At 39.3% G+C, this 18,620-nt stretch overlaps 1 protein-coding gene across 1 annotated transcript in view; it reads left to right on the forward strand.

Moving 5' to 3' along the window:
• Positions 1-18,620, forward strand: part of WDR7 (WD repeat domain 7) — a 327,399-nt gene that overhangs the window by 110,762 nt on the left and 198,017 nt on the right. The window lies entirely within an intron of this gene.

Raw genomic sequence — 18,620 nt, forward strand, 5'->3', positions numbered from 1 at the left:
ATGATGAGACAGACGTACATTTGAAATGTATACATGGACTAAAGAGCACTCAGCTTTGGGGAGGAAAATGTAAGAGGAAGGATGGGTCTCACTGAATATTCCCACTGATTTTTTAAGAAATGTATTTAAACTACATCCCTCTGATAATTAAACATCATTAAACAAGTTCTGGCATACTTTGTGGATACAGAGACAGAAATTGCAGCCTATTTTTGAGATATTTTTCCGTCTCAGGCATGATGTAAAGACGGCTTTTTCTTTACTCTTTAATGGATGGCTAGCAGGTCTTATTCAGATCTTGTTTTGTTGTTTCATTTTGTTTTGATTTTTGCTTGCTTTTTTTTCTCCTAAAGCAAGGGTGAGTCTTCAAAGCAAAGAATACCGAAGTCAGAGGAGCTAAACTAGGAGTTAATCTCTGAAGCTGGGAGATGGGTGGAGGAGTAGGCATTTATAGTCTTAATCTAAAGTGTCAGGGTGCTTTTCTTAAAGTACTTACGTAAGGTTAAAAGTGACTACACAGTCTGGGGTGTAACCTATTTTAAAGTATGATTGGGGTTCTGAGACCATCCCAAGTTCTCCCATATAGAATTTGGATGGGCACTTGGAACCAGAAGCCTTTCCTGTCCCATTTCATCACTGTCCACTTCTCTAAAGAAGAGATTCAAGCAGATTATTCTCAAAAGGTAGAGGGAGAGGCAGTTGGGGTGAGTTTCAGAAGGTAATTCTCCTGGACATTATTCCCTTCTCAACTAAGAATCTGTATCCATTCCTGCGTACTTTCCCAATCAGATGACACTAATTAGGACAAAAAATACTGTTGTTGTTTTTTTTCCCCAAAGGATTTTTCTAATGAATAAGGAACGAATTTACTGAGCCCACTTGTTGGCTGGGAAGGCCAATGGAAAGAGGGGTTGTCGGAAGGTCTGGCAGCTCCTCCTGCTTCACCACGCATTAGCCATGACCCCAGAGAGACACCACGAAGCTTCTGCACTTATTTATTTCACGGTTTCTCTTTATGTAAAAGAAGAGGAATGAACAAATCTGCTTTCTAAAAAATATTTATATTTTAATAATTTTATTTATCTCTTCATTTGTGGCTGCCCTGGGTTTTTGTTGCCGCCCGGGCTTTTCTCTGCCTGTGGAGAGCGAGGGCTTCTCTCTGTTGCGGAGCACGGGCCTCTCACTGCAGCGGCTTCTCTTGTTGCGGAGCACAGGCTCTGGGCGTGCGGCCTTCAGCACTTGCAGCATGGGGCTCATCGGTTGCAGTTCCCGGGCTTTACAGCACAGGCTTAGTATTTGTGGAGCACGGGCTTAGTTGCTCCTCGACATGTGAGATCTTCTGGACCAGGGATCAAACCCGTGTCTCCTGCATTGGCGGGTGGATTCTTTACCACTGAACCACCAGGGAAGCCCCCAGGTCTGTGCTTTTTAAACCTTTTTGGTAGGTTTAAAGTTTAAAGTTTCACACAAACTTATGTGTGAAATGTTAACCAGAGTCCCAAAATATAAAACATTAAAAAAATCAAATAGTTTCTTTATGCAGTTTCAATCTGTATGTGTGTGGAAAAGTATTTTGTGTGCACTGAAGCTCTCATGCTCTTTTGTCTTACGAGATTCACAGTCAGAAATCAGTTAACTGTTCTCTACTGCCCTTGCTCTAACCAATGGTTCCCTCCTCAGTTCAGTTCAGTCGCTCAGTCGTGTCCGACTCTTTGCAACCCCATGGACTGCAGCACGCCAGGCCTCCCTGTCCATCACAAACTCCCAGAGTTTACTCAAACTCATGCCCATCGAGTTGGTGATGCCATCCAACCATCTCATCCTCTGTCGTCCCCTTCTCCTCCTGCCCTCAGTCTTTCCCAGCATCAGGGCCTTTTCCAGTGAGTCAGCTCTTCGCATCAGGTGGCCAAAGTACTGGAGTTTCAGCTTCAACATCAGTCCTTCCAATGATTATTCAAGACTGATTTCCTTTAGGATGGACTGGTTGGATCTCCTTGCAGTCCAAGGGACTCTCAAGAGTCCCTCCTCTCTCCCACTCCCCACACACAATGATACAGGGCAGAATGACAGACTTTCCCTCGACAAACAGAAATTCCAAAATTTTGTTATCATACTTAACAATTTTTAGTTTCTATATAACTCTTATGGTTCTGAATGGCAATCTGTGAAATATTATCTACCTCTCCAGCAAATAACTGTTCTTAATAGAGCTTCATAGTAGATAGAGTGCTGCAGAATATGTGCTTTAAACATATTGTCTGAAATGCTCCTCGTTTTTTTTAAATCCGTTGTGCAGTGTTCCATTGTGTGGGTGGACAATGTTTTATTCAACAGGTTTCCTAGCAATGGACATTTGGGTTGTTTCCAGTGTTTGATATCATGGACAGGGCTGCAGTAAATAGACTTGTGCAGATGTCTTTTCATTTTTTGATAGTGTATCTTGGATACATTCCAGGACGTGAGATTGCTGAGTCCAAGGATAAATGTATGCTTACTCTTTTGTTAGATATTGCCAAGTTCTTTGCCATAGAGGTTGTACCATTTTGCATTCTCAACAGTGATTGTGTTTGATGGCTGGTTTCTCTCTATCATTTCCAAAAGAGTATTTTGTCATGGTTTTGGGTTGTTTTGACTCTGATAAATGAGAATGAAATGTCCTTGTCTTATTTTGTATTTTTATTATTAAGAATGAGTTTAGCATCTTTTCATATAAGTGAGTGTCTTGTATTTCTTTTAAAGTACTGGTTCATATCTCTGGTTCGCTTTTATATGAGATTGTTTGATTAAACCTTTATGGTATATGGTTCAAGTATTTCCTGGTTTGTTATTTTTTCTTTTTACCGTTTTCTTATGGTGTTTTTTCCCCCTCATAACCCAGTTTATTGACCCTTTCTCATATTGTTCACGGATTTTGTGTCAAAATTATGGGAGTTTTCCTTGCTACTGGAATCCCCCATATCATTTCCGGCTTTTCCTATACAAGTTAATTGAAAGTGGTCCTGTGTAATAGGAGGGTTAGTCGCTCAGTGGTGTCCAATTCTTTGTGACCCCATGGGCTGCAGCCCCCGAGGGGTTTCACTGGGAGAATATCTGTCTTTTCCATCTCCACTTAAAGATTTGTTTATTACCCCACCATCTCACGCTCCCTTCTCCCTGTTCAGGTGGTCTTATAACTCTGGAGAGTAAGTTTAGTTATGCTTCATGTAAAAATGAAGTACCATTGAATCACACATATGTATCTACTGATTATGTATGTCCATTCAAGACTATTGATTTTAAAGTCATCCTTTTTACAAAAACTCAGCCAGTTTTAAAAGATTTCTACATTGGTACTATGGTGGGGTTTTACTTGAAATATGTTAATTTTTCTAAAATTGCAGTTTCTACCAAAAATACTTACTAGTGTTTTGCTTCTAAAAATGAGATACAATTATAACTTACTCTTTCCCTCCCTCATTCAGCAGCTATTTATTTAGGGCTGAACATAACTGTGGGCTTCCTGGGTGGCTCAGTGGTAAAAAAGCCTGCCAGCGCAGGAGATGTGAGTTTGATCCCTGGGTCAGGAAGATCCCCTGGAGAAGGAAATGGCAGCCCACTCCAATATTCTTGCCTGGGAAATGCCATGGACAGAGAAGCCTGGTAGGCTGCAGTCCACAGGGTCTTGAAACAGTCAGACATGGCTTAGTGACTACACAACAATGACAGACACAACTGTGGGCCCTGGGGTGTATGATGATGCTTGACATAGTCGTGGTCCCTGTCTTCATGGAGCTTATTGTCTCTGTTAGGAAGGCAGGTGATCAAATGAGCATGAAAACAATGTGGTAAGAGCTGTTACAGACAGAGTTTAGAACTGTGGAAGTGCCCAGTGGAGCCCAGGGCAATGACGTGTCAACAGCTGGAAGATAATCGCAGTAAGTGGCAATGACCGGGGCTTAATGTCAAAGACATGTGTTCAGAAGGTGATATTAAAGCTTTTTTAAAGGCTGGAGCAATTCGAACTATATAAATTCATTTAAATTTTATATCAATTTAGATTTCTCTTTATGCATTGTAAGTAAATAAGGATAAATGGAACAGAATAACAGTGTCTTAATTAAATTTAATTGAGACCACTTATTTGTGGTCTTTATGTCAGGTATTTTGGTTCTACTTCCTTATTCAAGCTGGAATCAAGATTGCCGGGAGAGGTAACAATAACCTCAGATATGCCGATGACACCACCCTTATGGCAGAAAGTGAAGAAGAACTAAAGAGCCTCTTGATGAAAGTAAAAGAGGAGAGTGAAAAAGTTGGCTTAAAGCTCAACATTCAGAAAACTAAGATCATGGCATCCGGTCCCATCACTTGATGGCAAATAGATGGGAAACAATGGAAACAGTGATAGACTTTATTTTTGGGGGCTACAAAATCACTGCAGATGGTGACTGCAGCCATGAAATTAAAAGATGCTTGCTCTTTGGAAGAGAAGTTATGACCAACCTAGATAGCATATTAAAAAGAAGAGACATTACTTTGCCAACAAAGGTCCATCTAGTCAAGGCTATGGTTTTTCCAGTAGTCATGTATGGATATGAAAGTTGGACTATAAAGAAAGCTGAGTGCCGAAGAATTGATGCTTTTGAATTGTGGTGTAAGACTCTTGAGAGTCCCTTGGACTACAAGGAGACCCAACCAGTCCATCCTAAAGGAGATCAGTCCTGGGTGTTCATTGGAAGGACTGATGCTGAAGCTGAAACTCCAAGTTTGGCCACCTGATGCGAAGAGCTGACTGATTGGAAAAGACCCTGATGCTGGGAGGGATTGGGGGCAGGAGTTCGAGAAGGGGACGACAGAGGGTGAGATGGTTGGATGGCATCACTGACTCAATGGACTTGAGTTTGAGCAAGCTCCTGGAGTTGGTGGTGGACAGGGAGGCCTGGTGTGCTGCAGTCCATGTGGTCACAGAGAGTCAGACACGACTGAGTGACTGAACTGAACTCCTTATTCATCAGAACTGTGATTTTTGAATACTCATTGCAGATACTCAAAAAATTATTACAATATTTCTGGCACTATTTTAGGTGCTCTGGAAGTTATAAAAGAGTTTAAAACACAATTATTTATAATACAGTTTTTGTATATATGTTTTATATAACATTTAATAAAACACTTCTTTGAAAAGTACTTGGTACATATCATACATTTTTTATTTTTATATATTCTATTTAGCTTTTGCCACTGTTATTATCATAAGTAAGTAGCATTTGAAAAGAATATGTGAGCTATCCTGGTAATGTGGCTATATACCTATTTATGTTGAAAGAATTGAACATATACTAAAGATGTGCTGTGGAACACTGCAGGGGAAGTTAGTGGTGGGGGAGCAAGGGTTGCAAAATTAGATATCCCAGATTCTTGTGACGCCGTGTGGATTGGGATCATTCATTCAGCCTCCTTAAAGCACAGTTCTTTATTGTTGGCATTCTCTGCAAGAGTAGTTGATGTACTTTTGTTAATCTTCTCATCTTTCTTTATTATAGTTTATTTTCAGCAATTCTGTAATTCCTTTCCTGGTTCTTCTCCACCACTAGCAACACTTGCTGCCAGAATAAGGGGGAAAAATGAGACTTCTAATCTAAGAGTGGCTGCTTAATTCAAAAACATATTTAAATTTTTGTTTTTGGTGGGATTCATTAAAAAATGGAAGTTTATAGTCTCCGCACATCGTAGTATCTTTGCTATCTTCGCATTCATCTGACTCATTTTTCATTCTTTTTATAACTTTGTTTGCAAGTTATTTCTTTAAAAGCTCTGCCAGAGGCAATGATTGTTGCTGTCTCAGTTAATTCAACTTTCTGTCCTCCTCTAAATCACTGGCTAGATATGAATAGTCTTCGAAATGAATTGTGAGATTTAATCAGTGTAATGTAGTAGAATAACAATGTCCTTCTGTAGAGGCATTATGCTCATTACGGTGCATGGATGTTTATGTCTGCAGCATTTGATGCCATTTTGTCACATTTCCAGGCTAAAGGAAACATGTTTCATGTACCTGCTTACTTAGTTTTCTTTGAGTTTTAGCATTTTACTTCTTTATAGTCCTTGAATGGATATGTAATTGCAGTTTTGAGACATGATTAGTATATCATGATAATGAAATAACAGTGTTCATAAAAATAAATAAATATATGTGTTCAGTAAAAATAAATACAAGTAGTAAGTTCTGCACTTTGATTTCCTTGGGGCTAAAAGTCCAGAACCTTATTTTTTGTCCCCAAATGACCCAGCATCGAGCTCTTAGCAGGCACTTAGCTGAGGAATAGACCTTTTATAATGCCGATTTGTTGCTTGAATTATCTCAGTATTGACCATAGGGAGCTCTTTTAAGTTGATCCCAGTCTTATTTTGATATGGTCCCACTGGTTTATTTAAGCACCATCTTATTGTCTATCGTAGAACATGCTCCTCACTCATCTCGTTTTTCCCCTACCCAAGTCTTAGAATCGGTCATTTCTCCAGGCAGCCTGGCTGCCTTTAATGGAGGGATGAGGAACTAAGACCTGGGTACCAGTTCTGTTTGTTGCTACTGGGATTTCACTGCTTCTCCTTCCTCGTTTTGGATAGAAGTAGGAAGTACATGTGTATACTCACTCTTGTATACCCACATATCTATGATTAGTGTTTCTGTATCTGCCTATTTCTCTCTATATTATTAAAGTGGATATGGGTTGATACTGACATATCCTTTTTAATCCACTATGACAGGATTCAGCCTAGTCTTCCTCTTTGCATATTTGTAATTTCTTTCTCTGAGTGTGAGAAATCTGATTCTTCTTATCTGTGATAGATCTGCTTGTTTTTTCCAACCCTAGGAGACATGAAAAAGTAGTTTAAAAGTTGCTGACCCATCCCTCTGTGGAAAAACCAGTTTACCAACCAGAACGCAGTGTTTGCGCACGATTCTTTCTGTCCTTAGCTTTTACAGCGAGCAGGGCTGAGGCCCGCTCTGCACAGCTGCGTAGTGTCAGCTCCTGTTGTTCTTCACACCCTTCGGTGTTGTTATGCCTACACTCACAGTGTCGCACTTACAGTGTGACAGTCTGCAGTTTATTCCAGGTCCCCTGGCATTCTGGTACATTTGTAATGATCATTTTTTAAATTTACAAGCAACAGAGTTTACTCTTTGGGTATGTAGGTTTTTTGAGTTTTAACCGATGAATAGGTTCAGATATCTGCTATCACAGTACCATAAGAATATTTCAACCACCTTGAAAATTTCCTTTTTAGTTCCTTGGTAATCAATCCCACCCCCACCAATCCTTGGCAACCACCAGTTTTCTTTCTCTCCTTGCAGTTTTTGCCTTTACCAAAATTCTGTATAAATAGGAATTATACAACATGTAGCATTTTGGGTTTGGTGTCTTTCACTCAGCAAAGTGTATTTAAAGTTCATCCAAACTACTGCATGACTCAATATTTCACTTCTTTTTATTGCTAAGTAGTGTTCCATTATATGGCTGTGCCAAAGTTCTTTTATCTTCTCACCTGTTTACAGATATGGGTTGTTTCCAGGTTTGAGTGATTATGAATAAGCTGCATAACTATTCATGTTTAGGATTTCGTATAGACATAATTGGGTAAACATCTAGGATTGGAATTGCTAGATCATTTGATAAATGTGAATGTCATATAAAAGTAAACCCTGCCAAACTATTTTCCAAAGTAACTGCAGCATTTTACATTCTTATTAGCAGTAAATTGTATTATTATTTACTGCTGCTCTGTATCACTGCCAGCACAATATAGTTAGGCTTTTTTTTTTTTTTAATTAATTTTTTTTTTTATTTTAGGCATTCTAAGACGTATGTAGTGATATCTCATTGTGATTTTAATTTGTACTTCCCTGATGACTAGTGAGTGGGTTTTCTTGGTGACTCAGATGGTAAAGGATCCACCTGCAATGCAGGAGACCTGGGTTCGATCCCTGGATTGGGAAGATCCCTTGGAGAAGGAATGGCTACCCACTCCAGTATTCTTGCCTGGAGAATTCCATGGACAGAGGAGCCTGGTGGGCTACAGTCCCAAAGAATCGGACATGGCTGAGCAACTAAGCATGTCATGTCAATGACTAGCGACATTGAACATGTTTTCACATGATTGCTTGCAATCCATAAATCCTCTTTAGTGAGATGCATGTTTGAGTCTTTTGCCCATTTTTTTTTTTCCTTTTAGATTGATTGTTTTCTTATTGTTGGGTCTTAAGGGTTCCTTATATATACACACATCCTTTAACAGATGTGTAATCTTTTCAAATATTTTTCTCCAATCTTTAAATTTGTCTTTCATTTTCTGAACATCATTTACAGAAGTTTTAAATTTTGATAAAGCCCAATTATCTGTCATTTATTTCATGACTCATGCTTTTAGTCCTCTAGACACTCATTGGCAAACCTAAGTTCTTGCAGATATTTTCTTTGAGAAGTGTTACAGCTTCCCATTTATGTGATGACTTGGTCTTTCCATTTGTTTCTGTTTGTAAGTAGCATTCTTGCTTGCTTCATTCTTTTTAACATAAAGCATGTCTTCTAGGTCATTAACTTACTATCCATACTTATATACCTCATGAGTTTTGCCTCTCGTCTCACAAACTCTTGTTTATTTATCATCTATACTTAACACTTCTTATGGCTTTCATCCATCCAAATGTTTTTCTTGTTATCTATATAGAACTTAACATTCTCAAATAATGAAGTCAGAGCACATCATAATATTTATCTAAGTTAATTACTGTGAGCAATTATTAGAATATCACAAATGCCTTTAGTGTGATCTTATAATGTATTACTGCCAATTAAATGTGTCATCTACTAGAATAATCTTAAAACAAGAGCCCCATGTATTTCAAATCAGTTATTCATTGTGCGTTAAGAGATTAAGAAGTCAAAAGCTTTCCTGTGTGTGTGTGTGTGTGTATGATTGACAGTAATAGAACTAATCATAAGATAAGTTGGTTCTTTGAAACGTAAATATTTATTCTGTTTCTGGCTTCAAGTGGCTTCTGTTTATAAACAGAGATCCTAAGGTGTCTGCAAATATCGTTCTAAAAAGAGGAAGGCAATGCTTAATAAATGTTATAAAAAAGACGAATTCATCAAGTAGAAAAAAAGTTGAGTGTTGGATACTGAAGGTAATAAAGCACTTCTAGAGAAGGAAATAATTTAATAAAGTAAGCCAAAATTAGTAACAATAAAAGCAATGATAATGATGCTAATGATGCTATTTACTGAGCACGTGTTATATCTCAGGTGCTGTGCTAAGGCTATACCACTTGCATCCAATATTGAATTGAACAGATAATGTACCCCTCTCTCATGTCTTGTTTTCACTGAGTTACATACCAGGATACACGGCAGCTTGGCTGAATTACCAGAAGCTGTCGCTTTTCATTGGTTGCCATTTTGGGACTGTCTGCAAGTATAGATCAAACTCTCTGCCATCATAATTGTCTTCAGACAGCTCCTTCTGCCCTTCACAAACTGACCATCTATGCTGATGATGAGAAAGAGAAGTTGAAGGGTTACCCTTACTTACCCTAAAACCTCACGTCTTAAAGTTCTTGCTGACTGTTGTTGCATGGCCACCAATCCCAGCGGTCTTGTGATTGTATTTACCACCTGTGGCCCTGTTCTCCCCAAGTGGAGCCTTAAAGAACAAAAACATGTTCCTCTCCTGTTTTCGTGTTTTCTGTTAGCCCCCTGCTTCTCATTGTCTTTAGGACTCTGATCAGAACTGTTCTTTTAACCTCTTTTTTGCCTCCTCATTTGGAGAAGGAAATGGCAACCCACTCCAGTGTTCCTGCCCGGAGAATCCCCATGGACAGAGGAGCCTGGCGGACTACAGTCCATGGGGTCGCAGAGAATCAGACACGACTGAGTGATTATTACTCACTCACTTGCCTCTCTACACACCTGTTCTTCTGCTACCCACTTCTGTAGATACATCAGGGTCATTTAGCATATTGTCCTGTTGACCTGGAATATTTTTTTTCCACTTCTTATATGTCATTCCATATAAATTCTCACGCATGCTCTAAGATGCAGCTCATCTGTTTCCTTTCTGTGAGGCTCTCTTTGACATAGGCTCTCTTCTTCACTCCATCCCAAGCAGACTTTAACTGATTTTTTCTTTCAGAAAATGCTCACTGTATTTTCACTTGCAAATTTGTATTTTCCACACAGCTCTTAAGTTTCTCTGAAGTCCTTGCATCTTCTCCTTTTCATTTTTAGCCCCTTTACCTAGCGTAGCGTGCTGCAGTCCATGGAGTCGCAGAGTCGGACACGCCTTAGTGACTGAACACCCGCACCACCACCAGCTAGCGTAACCATCATTCCAGAAAAGGCAGAAGACCCTCCCTCCTTGTCCGTCCCTGTGTTCAGTCCTCCTCCCGCCATAAAAATAACTCTTGATTGTTTCCCCATTTATGCTGTCTTTATTTTCTAAAGTTAAGAGATGGGTGGTTTTCAAACATGTGGAACAAAGCGGTATCCTTTCTTCGAAGCAACACTTGAACGCAGTGTGCTCGTGCCCACAGCCTCGCAGGTAAAAGGTCAAGGCTGGGAGCTCGGAGGCCTCCGCTTTCCTCCTGGCAGTTCTAGGGAGCTCGCCGGGCTCCAAGTGGTAAGGTTTGCTACCTTAGGAAGGTTTGCCCTGGCCTTATTGCAATATCTGCTTCTGAGTCCTTCCAGATCATTCTTCACCTTGCTCCAGGAGAGAGCACTGAGTTCATTCATTCATTCATTCATTTTGGCGATGCCGGGTCTTCCTTGCTGTGCGGGCTGTCCCTCGTTGTGGCAGGCAGGAGCTGATCTCTAGCTGCGGTGGCTGCTCATTGTGGAGCACAGGCTCTAGGGTGGACTCAGCAGTGGCGGCTCTCGGGCTCTAGGGCGGGCTCAGTAGTCGTGGTACTCGGGCTTAGTTGTTCTGCGGCGTGTGGGATCTTCCCGGATCCGGGATCGAACCCGTGTCTCCAACACTGGTAGATGCATTCTTTACCGTTGAGCCACCAGAGCAGCCCTGGGAGAGATCTTTCTAAAACACAAATCAAATTACGTCTCGTGCTTATTTATATCTCGTTCACGAACCTCGGTGGCCTCACCTCACACGGGAGCTTCTTGGAAGCGAAGGGCGTGTCTTTCACCTTTGTGTCCCCAGCACCTGATACAGCTAGTTCCTGGCAGGGGTTCGGTATGCAGCGGCCTGGGTGCTCTGTGGCCGTTGAAGTTAATGAGAGAACTTGGCATGGTTACCCGTCTTCTTCACCCTCGTGGCTCTGCTTCTTGCTCAGACGGGCAGTGCCAGCCTCTTTCTTCTGAGACCTCTCAGATCTGCCCGCATCTTCACTGGCTGTGTCACAGAGATCTTTAGCTTTAACAGCCTTTATCAGTTTGCCTTCGCTTAATTTCTAAGGCAATTTGTTACGAGTATAAAGAACAGCATGCTTAGTGTACTATGTTTATTGCGCCTTTTTTGTTACTGATGGTGTAACTTCTGCCTGGGTAACCCTAGCAACAGCAAAAAACAGCCAAAGTCATAAATGGCTTCAAAGGTACTTTCTGATCCAGGAGGATGTATTTTGCCCAGTTCTGAGGTGAATAATTTGGGTTAGGGGTTGTTATTTTAACTTTATGTTTTAGTACAGTTTTGTGTTGAGAGAGATTTGCCTTTGTTTCTCAACATGTTACAGGCTGAAAAATAAATGTTCATTTTATTGTGTGCTCTGAAACCAAAATTGGTGTTGAGTCAGCTCATAGCCTGTAAATCAAACAGAAATCTTTGAAAAAGTGCATGCAATGAATTAAAAGTATTTGGTGTAATTTTTACCAGGGATCATTTTTAGGTTTTTGTTGGGAAAGAGGAATAATAAAGCTTTATCCACTTAGGTTAATATTCTGGTGATACAGTATCCTTCCTAATTGTGTTTTCTGTTCCTTGTGTATATTTCAATAAATGTCTCTGTTGCTTTCAGAATTGTTTATAATCACATTTCATGTCAGAACAGTTTTCTAAAAAGAAGGTAACTTGGGAAAAAATGTATGTCATTTCATTAAAAATAACTATCAAAACCTATGTTACCAAATGATTATTGTATTCTTATTCAGACTTGAAGCCATTTTGTTTATTTTTAACTGTACTTTTCTCTAATTGCTTTGTGGCCTTTAATAAACTAACTTGTTTATTAAATTAAACTAACTAAATTGAAATGATCTCTGTTTAGAATTAGGGGTGAATATCTCTACCGTTTGTTATAGGAAGTCTTTTGTCTGAGACGTCTGCACTGCCATATTTTGTATTTTTGGTGCTACTGGGGAAGGAAAAGTGGACGCTGCGTCTTTAATGGAAGCGAAAGGTTATCTTTCTCCGGCCTTTGTGTGTCTGTGCTGATGCGGATGTAGGCGGCCAGACAGGCAGTGTGTGCGGAGAGACCAGGGAGCCGGCTGTGGATCGATAGACGTGGTGTGAAGTGAATTAATGCGAGGCAGGCCGTCTGTCTGTCATAAGGATCGTGGGGAATGCAGAGCCGTGTGGTCACTCACCGCGGAGGTCTGCTTCCAATAAATTCAAGCCTGCTGCCTGAAAATAAACTCGAGATACGCACCTCCTCCCTTCCTGACTGTGAAATTTTACTTTATTCAAAGTAAAGCTACGCGTCAGATTCCTGCCTTGTGTACTTTAATTGGAGCACTGGGAAACCGCAGTTGGGGAAGGCTGATGAGACAAAAAAAATACCTGCTCTTCTTTTAGATCCATTTTTCAATCTCAGTGGAAATCTGTATTACAATGGGAAAGAGAAATACAGTGTTAATATTTGTAAATATTATGGTATATATTTTTCTTTCTGAGTCCAAGAATATTGTGTCTCACTTTCATCTAATCTTCAATAGAAAAATAATATTATAATGAACTTAAATGGTTTTATATTGCAATATTGGTCACAGCGCTGTGCTTTAAATTTTATTCTATTAAAATTTACTATTTAATCTTTGTTCATTTAATCACATGACACTGAAGTCTTCAGAGTTCACCTCATTAGTCATTACTCAGATATTAAGCAATAGGAAGAAATGTTTATAAAGGTACTTTATAAGCTTTTGAAAGATAATACTGTCCCTGATTTTGCAGGTGAGTAGAGGCGAGTGCAGTTTCATTTCATTGATTTTGAAAACTGTGTTTCCACATTTACATTGAAAATGTTTTTCTAAAGTGATTACAAATATTGCATACAAACGAGAAAGTTGTCTGTATACATCTCTCACGAGTAGTGGTCCGAGTACTTTTGTCTAGACGGTGTGACGATATCCCAGTCTTCCCTGTTCTCTGTTTTTTATTTCTGCTGTTGCCACAGCCCAGCCTCCTGCCTTCCTCTGCTGTGTCCAAACTTACACCACTTTTCTGCTCCATCCCATATTTTCCTTCTGATTCACAGTGCAGAACCCGTTTATAGATGCCTATTGTCCAGCATAATGTACATTCATCTTTTTAATTTTGTGAATCTGGATTTGGTTTTTTAAATGCCTCACATTTTCCCACTAATGTTTTGTCTTTTTTTTTTTTTTATCTTTTTCACCAAAGCATGCTTACTATTATTTTATAGTATATTTAAATAGCATAATTTGTGTCATGGGATTGAAGGTATTGAGTTCTATTCTCAATGTATTTATTGAATCTTTATGAGATGTTCTTTACTGCCAGATATTTTGAAGAGATTCAGAAAGTGAGTGTCTTAGATTTTATGGCATAGTTTGACAAATAAGATCACCTACAGCAAGTACATAAAAAAATGGCAAAGTACCGCCATATAATTAATTGACAGTACTTATAATGTTACATAATATAAATATGCAAGAAGCTGAAGCTTCGATGTGGTTATCCTAGTATTTCTCAGGAATATTTTCATCATCTTACTGATAATGGATAGTGATGAAATGAGTTTTATGTTTCAAAAAGTTTAGCTTTTTAATACCAGGAAGAAAGGAATACATTTTTTTTCTGGTCTTTGTACTTCATTGAAAATAGCATTGTATTCTGATACAACCTCAATTCTGTTTAGTGACAGTGATGTAGTACCTTCTATTGTACCTTTTTTTTAAAGTTAGGTTTATTGAGGTATAATTTATATATGGTAAAGTTCACTCTTTTTAGTGTACAGTTCTGTGAATTTTAGGCAAATGTGGATAGTTATATTTCCACTCTCACAATTAAGATATTCGTTATTTTCATTATTGTAAATATTTGCTTAGACCATTTTATAGTCAGTCCTCCCACCATAGCCCTAGCCTCTGGCAATCACTGATTTGATTTCTGCCCTATAATTTTACCTTATGAAGAATGTCTCCAATTATCATAAGATAGTAATGTAAAAAAAGTGTCACTAAATACTGTGGAGATTACAAATACCTATGTTTTGGGAATTTTTTTAAATATTATTATTCCCCCCTCCCTTTTTTTGTAGGTAATGATTACCATGCTTAAAAAGGTTCAGTAATGGGTTTTGCTCATCTTTTACCATAACTTTATGGTCCAAAAGTTCAAAAGGAGAAAATTCTATTATTTCCTTAAAACAAACTCATTAAAATTGTTTTAAATCATCTGTGCTGTTTGTATTTGAGAGCTGATTGTAGTAATTTGGTCTTTGCATCATCAGTGTCTCTTACCTTCCAACAACAGTTTGGACTCTCAGGTATTTTGTTATCATTCCATTACCCCCATTTGACTGAAGTTTAGATATTTAGCTGATCCTTAAAAAAATGAAATATGTAGAATTTTGAATTATCCAAATCAATCTTTTTTTTTTTTTTTTAATTGATTGGTAACAAAATAACCCAGAAAATTTGACTGTAAGAAATAACAGAATGAGTTACAAGCATGGTCAAAATGAGGAATATAGTTTAATTTTTTAAATTAAAAAAGTGGAGCATTAGCCTTCCTGACACGAGAAAACCATCCATGGTGGAGTTTGTTCTCTTATTGCATAAATGTTCTGTGTGGTTCTTTTCTCCCTGTTTTCCTCACGGCAGAGACCATACCAAAAGAGTCCACGGAAAGGGCGGTGGCGTTCTTCATTGATCTGGGATAGTAGAAAAGCACACTTTTTAAAACACGTCTTTGAGATATAATTCACATGCCATCGAATTCACACTTACAACTGTACCATCCAGTGTTTTTCTTTTTAAAGTATTCACAGAATTGTGCAACCATCACTGTAATCAATTTCAGAACATCTTCATCACACAAAAAGAAACCAAAGACTCATTAGTTTAACTCCTCATTTGCCCCCATCCTCCCAGCCCTTTGTAGGTGTTGTTTAGCTGCTCAGTCATGTCTAACTCTTTGCAACCCCATGGACGGTAGCCCGCCAGGCTCCTCTGCCCGTGGGATTTCTCAGGCAGGAATACTGGAGTGGGTTGCCATTTCCTTCTCTAGGGCATCTTCCCGACCCAGGGATTGAACTTGCGTCTCTTATGTCCCTTGCATTGGCCGGGGGATTCTTTACCGCCGAACCACCACAGAAGCTCTCTCCCAGTCCTAAGCAACCACAAATGTACTTTCTGCCTCCTCGATTTGCTTTCTCTAGTTGTGGTGAGCAGGGGCTGTTCTCTAGTGGTGGGGCACAGGCTTCTCCCTGCAGTGGCTTCTCTTGTTGTGGAGCATGGGTTCTAGGTGTGGGGGCTTCAGGAGTTGTAGTGCATGGGCGTGGTTGCTCTTCAGCATGTAGGATCTTCCCAGACCAGGGATTGAACCCGTGTCCCCCACATTGGCAGGCAGATTCTTAACCACTGGACCACTAGGGAAATTCCAGACATTTTTAATTTTAATAAAGTTCACTTTACCGGTTTTCCTTTTATGAATTGTGCTTGTGGTGTCAAGTCTGGCCTCGGTATCAAGGGTTTTCTCTTTTTTTTTTTTTCCTAAGATTTTTATGGTCCTATATTCTACATGTAAGTCCATGATTCATTGTGAGTTAATTTTTATAAAAGGTGTGAGTGTTAGGTTGGGGTTCATATTTTTGTCTCTGGTTATCCAGTTATAGCAGTCCATTTCATTGATTTGCTTCGCACCTCTGTCAAATATCATTGGGCATATCTGTGTGTGTCTTCTGGTTTTCTATTCTATTCCATGAACCTAAAACCATGCAGTTTTAACAACTTGGTAAGTCTTGAAATGGGGCAGATTTTTTTCCTACCTTATTTTTTTCCAATTTTTAAAAACTATTCTAGTTCCTTTTTTTTTCTAAATAATTTTAGAAGAATTTTGTCTATATATACCAATAAATCATGCTGGGATTTTGATAGAAGTTAACACTAAACCTATACATGGAGGATTTCACATCTTTCCTATATAGACTCTTTCAACTTATGAACATGGTCTGTCTCTCCATTCATTTATTTAGGCCTCTTTGATGTTTCATCAGTGTTTTGTAGATATCAGCATGCAATTCCTGTATATATTTTTTTAATTGGCATCTAAGTATTTCAGTCTTTTTGAGTCATTATTAATAGAATTTTTTAAAAATTAGGTGTCCACATGTTCATTGCTAGTGTATAGAATATGATCTTTAAAATGTTTTTTTTAATTGTATTTATTTATTGCCTGGACATCTCATTGCGGTGGCTTCTCTTGTTGTGGAGCACGGACTGTATGGCGTGCAGGCATCAGTGGCCGTGGCATGGGCTTAGGTGCTCCGTGGCGTGTGGGATCTTCCCAGATCGGGGATCAGGTCTCTGTTTCCTACGTTGGCGGGTGGACTCTTTACTACCGAGCCCCCAGGGAAGCCCTTTTTCTGGTATTCTGCAGCCTTGCTGTACCCAGTTTGTTTGTTTTGTGGACTCCTTTAAATTTCCACATAGACAGTTGTTTTTATCTTGAATGGGATCACTTCATTCCAAACTATACATGTTTTCTTTTCTTACTGTGTTGGACTGTCTAGAATTTCTAATGCTGTGTCAAATAAGAGCAACAATGTGGACATCTTTGCTTCATTCTTGATCATAGGAGGAAAGCATTCAGTCTTTCACCATTAAATATAATGTTAGATTTGTAATACGTGCTCTTTATTAAGTTGAACGAGTTGCCCTCTCTTCCTCTATTTCTGTTTTTCTGAGAGTTTTTAAAATCATGATGTCAAATTTTATCTAATTATTGACATGATCATATGATTGTTTCTTCTTTCATCTTAAAATTTTGGATAGCACTGAGTTTTTGAATATAGAACCAGGCTTGCTTACCAACTGAATAAATCTCACTTGCTCATGGTATATAACTCTTTTTATATGTTGTTGAATTCTACTTGATTACATTTTGTTAAGGATTTTTGAGTCTAGATTCATGAGAGTTACTGATCCGTAGTTTTATTTTCATTTATATGTTGACCCTTGAACAACCTTGGTTTGAACTGAGCGGATCCACTTATATGTGGTTATTTCTCACTAGTGACTACTACAGTATTACATGAGCCAACCCACATTGTTGGTTGAATATCCACAGATAAGGAGGAACCACAGATACATGGAGGACTTCACAGTGATTGTACTCAATATCATGTGATTCTGTGAACATGTATCGCTCTTTTGTTGTCATAGCAATGCACTGCTTCCAGATAGTGGGGGACATCTGTGTTTTATCTCGAATGGGAAAATAGGTGAGTAAGGAGAAGACATTTGTAGGCAGGTCTTCCCAGTTCTCAGGTGTTTTGGAGAAGGGAAGTTTGGCGCCCTCCTCTGGTTCTCTGCTCTCAGCTAGCTTCTTTCAGCTCAGTGATTGTCGGGCCGTGTATCTGATTCTTCCATGGGTGCTCAGTCACTTCAGTCGTGTCCAGCTCTGTGCGACCACAGAGACTGTAGCCTGCCGGACGCCCCTGTCCGTGGAATGCTCCAGGCAAGAGTACTGGAGTGGGTTGCCATTTCCTTCTCTAGGGGATCTTCCCAATACAAGGATCGAACCTGCATATCTTTTGTATCCTGCATCTTGCATCGACAGGCAGGTTCTTTACCATTAGTGCCGCCTGTTATACCCTTGGGGCAATGCATTTAAGGTCTCTTTCAAAGACCCAGAACCCAAATCCTTCTTTTGTCATCATCACTCTTCCCATCCCTCAAATTACAAGCAAACTAATATTAAAGAGAAGCAAACTTTTAAAACAGTCTTTCACTTTCTAGGTTTTCTCATTTTTTTTAAGGCATGAGTGAAGTTGCTCAGTTGTGTCTGACTCTCTGTGACCCCATGGACTATAGATATAGCCCACCAGGCTGCACCGGCCATGGGATTCTCCAGGCAAGAATACTGGAGTGGGTTGCCATGTCCTGCTACAGGGGATCTTCCCGACCCAGGGATTGAACCCAGGTCTCCTGCATTGCGGGTAGACGCTTTACCCTCTGAGCCACCAGGGAAGCCCAGGCATAACTGTGTCTAAATCTACTAAAATAACTAGTAAACATGTTGAAAGGAAGCAAGTGAAACTATACAACTTCAGTTTTTTGTTCCCAGATCTTGGTTAAAAGTAATATGGTTTGCATCCATGTATGTATGTACATATAAAGCTGTAAAGAGCAGACATGAATATTTGGTTCATTACTTTCTGCCTC

The sequence above is a fragment of the Cervus canadensis genome, chromosome 23 (assembly GCF_019320065.1).
Source record: "Cervus canadensis isolate Bull #8, Minnesota chromosome 23, ASM1932006v1, whole genome shotgun sequence".
Lineage (NCBI taxonomy): Eukaryota > Metazoa > Chordata > Mammalia > Artiodactyla > Cervidae > Cervus > Cervus canadensis.